The sequence below is a fragment of the Canis lupus genome, chromosome 11 (assembly GCF_011100685.1).
Source record: "Canis lupus familiaris isolate Mischka breed German Shepherd chromosome 11, alternate assembly UU_Cfam_GSD_1.0, whole genome shotgun sequence".
Lineage (NCBI taxonomy): Eukaryota > Metazoa > Chordata > Mammalia > Carnivora > Canidae > Canis > Canis lupus.
In genome coordinates this window covers 21,035,173-21,038,542 of record NC_049232.1, presented here as the reverse complement: position 1 = coordinate 21,038,542, position 3,370 = coordinate 21,035,173, and the positions used below count along the sequence as shown (strand labels likewise).

At 44.2% G+C, this 3,370-nt stretch overlaps 1 protein-coding gene across 3 annotated transcripts in view; it reads left to right on the top strand.

The window, feature by feature from the left end:
* The window catches only part of KIF3A (kinesin family member 3A), a 55,683-nt gene that overhangs the window by 158 nt on the left and 52,155 nt on the right, over nt 1-3,370 (top strand). The window lies entirely within an intron of this gene.

The window sequence follows — 3,370 nt, the reverse complement described above, 5'->3', positions numbered from 1 at the left end:
GTGAGGAGAGCGGCTCAACCGCTGGGGTTCCTCATCCCGGCGGCCTGGCTCGGGGGCGCGGCCGTTGCCATGGAGGCGCGGATCGGGCCGGCGGCCGGGCTGGGCGGGGAGGGTCGGGCTCGGCGGGCGGGAGCGGCTGGGGAACCTGGCGGGTGGGCTCGGGGTCCTGGGAGCGGCCCCGGGCGGGCCCCGGCGCCTTCGCGGGTGCTGCATCCCGCAGGGCCTGCGCTGCCTGACATAAAGGCGCCGCGCCGGGGGATGCGCTCTCGCTCCCAGCCCTGCTAGCGGAGTCGGGCGACGGGGAGCGGCCGCGCGGAGTCGGCTCTGGATGCGCCGCGCCCGGTGGGCCCGCGGCACCTGCTGGGTCGGTGCGCCGCGGGGCCGGGGGCTGCTTGCTTCTACTCCAGCTGTCGTTCCGGTGGTGGTGCCTGAGCTTACGGTGCGGAATGTAACCCGTAGGTGTCTTTGTGTGTGAGGGGGGGTGGGTAGTATGTTTGTCTTGTAGGATTTCGCAGGGTGTTACCGTACCTTATAGGGGGCGTCCTAAGTCCACTGTCGGGCCACGGAGAACACCTGAGCTTGGGTCGGTTTCCTCCTGGTTCTGAGGCCTGGGACGCTTATTTCGTCTTTCTGGGTCTTTGGTTCCCACATAATTAAACTGTTCCTCATGGGATTGTACCAGGATGAGATAAAGTAACGCACCGCGGCTTTGAAGGACGGTGCTTGACATTTAGCGTGAAATGCCCAGTATTTGTTCCGTGTCGTTGCTTTCAAGTTATTTTTCAGTTCATTCAGCAGATGCTTGGCATCAGCCACATGTTGGGCCCTGGAGGTAAAATTTTGAGCAAAGCCAGCCAGATTCTTGAACTTGGGAAGACAGAAACTTGCCTTCAATGGGCAGAAGTGAAAGGCATGTTGATAGAGACAAACAAGATGCTTACCATTAAGGAAGGGAATGGGTGGTATAAAACAAAGTAGATTCTGGTGAAGGGTAAAGTGTTCCCATATAGGAATGCTGGCCTGCAGATGTCAGATCATCTCACCCTCCCCCCCCCCCCCCGAGGGAATCTGGAAACTGACATTTTGTGGAATTTCTCCATTTTTAAATTCTAGCAACTAATTCAAAAATGTTGTTAAATGCTATGAGCTAAACAGAAGATATATGTGAAGCTGAATTCAGCTTCTTGACTACCAGTTTGCAACCTCTGGTGAAGACAGAAAGGACAGACATTAATACAATAAGAAGCAAACAAAAGTTGATTTGAAACCAGTTGTAGGGGATCCCGGGTGGCTCAGCGGTTTAGCACCTGCTTTTGGCCCAGGGCATGATCCTGGAGACTGGGGATTGAGTCCCACATCGGGCTCCCAGCATGGAGCCTGCTTCTCCCTCTGCCTGTGTCCCTCTCTCTCTCTCTCTCTCTCTCTCTGTCTTTCATGAATGAATAAATAAAATTTTTTTAAAGATTTTATTTATTTATTCATGATAGTCACAGAGAGAGAGAGAGAGAGAGAGAGGCTCAGAGACATAGGCAGAGGGAGAAGCAGGCTCCGTGCACCGGGAGCCCGACGTGGGATTCGATCCCGGGTCTCCAGGATCGCGCCCTGGGCCAAAGGCAGGTGCCAAACCGCTGTGCCACCCAGGGATCCCTGAATAAATAAATTTTTAAAAATCTTAAAAAAAAAAAAAAAAACAGTTGTAGAAGGCAGAGGGAGAAGGGTGCTCTCAGGGCCTATACCAGGATTTGACCTAGTTAGGGTCTTCCTGAGTGAAGTGGCTGTTTTGCTGAGATCTGAGAATAAGTGAAGATGAGAGTGAGGAATGTTCTAGGCAGAAGGAACAGCACATGAAAAGGCCTGTGGTAAGAAAGAGCATGTTTACAAGTAAAGGCTTTTAAAAAGCCAGTGTGGCTGTGGCTAAGAAAGCCAAGCAGGGTAACTTGTGAAATAAAACTGGACAAGTAGACACGGGCCAGAGCCAGGTCTTACAAACCAACCTAAGGACTGATTTTTATCCTGAGACCTGTGGAAAACCATGGAGAAGTTTTAAGTAAGGGACCAATATGATTAAATTTGTGTTGAAGCTAACTGCCCTGTAGAGAAGAGACTATAGGAGAACCTAACTAGATGCAGGTTTATAGTTTACGGTGGGATAACGGTGACCTAGACTTAGGTGGTGGAAGTAAAGATGGGGAGAAGTGTGTTGTATCGATACTGTTCAACGAAACTATTGAACTTCAGTAACAGGATTGTATTTTTTTAATTGAAGTGTGATTGACATAAACACAATAATTTCACCTGTGCAACATGATTTGATATTTGTGTATCTTGTGAAATAATCCCCATAGTCTAATAATCCCCATCCATCACCATATAGTCAAAAAAATTTTTTTCTTATGATGAGCGATTTCAATATACACTATTTTAGTGACTTTCAAATATGCAGTGGTGTACTGTTGACTTTAATCAAAGTGCTATATATTACTTATACATGATTTATTTTATTATTATATTTAGTTATTATATTAGTTATTATTAGTTATTATTATACTAATATTAGTTAATATTATACTAATATTATATTAGTTATTATTATTATATTAGTTATTATTATTATATTAGTTATTATATTTAGTTATTATTTTATAACTGGGAATTTGTATATTTTGATCCCTCTCACCCATTTTGTCCACCTCTGTACCCCACTGCCCTCAGGCAACCACCAGTCTGTTCTAGGCAGAATTTTGTTTTGTTTATCTCTTGTTTTTTAGATTCCACATGTAAGTGAAATCGTAGTGCATGTGTCCTTGTTTGGGGTTATATTTTAGCATAGATTCTTAATCACAAAATTCAGAATTCAGAAGTTGAAACTTTACGTATACAAATGTTCATAAGGTTAGAGAGATACTAAAACATTTCTCTGCGGTTGGACTTTGTTTTCTGTGTTTCATGTTATCTTCTATGGAGAAGATAGACTATATATAGTTACATGGTAAAAAAAAAATTTTACTGATGCCTTGTAGAAAAATAAAAAGTCTCAGGGGAACACAAGACCTACTACTTTAGTCTTGATTGAAGTTGTTAACCATGTTCAAATGTGTTTTCCGTCATGCAGGAAACTCAGTAGTAGTCAGGGATTTTTATTGCAGGAGGACAGTCCGTAATATACTGATTAATTTTCTGCTTGAACAGCATTTATTTACTATAAATGTAAATTAGGTTTTATTTCCCATCATTTGTGTTGTAAAAAAAAAACCTATTTACCTTTTCATATCTTTAACTTTTTTTATATATCCGTAAGATCTTTAATTGCATTTAACAGAAATTTGTGGAGTGCTTAAAATATGCAAGGCACTGGGATGGCACAGTAGCC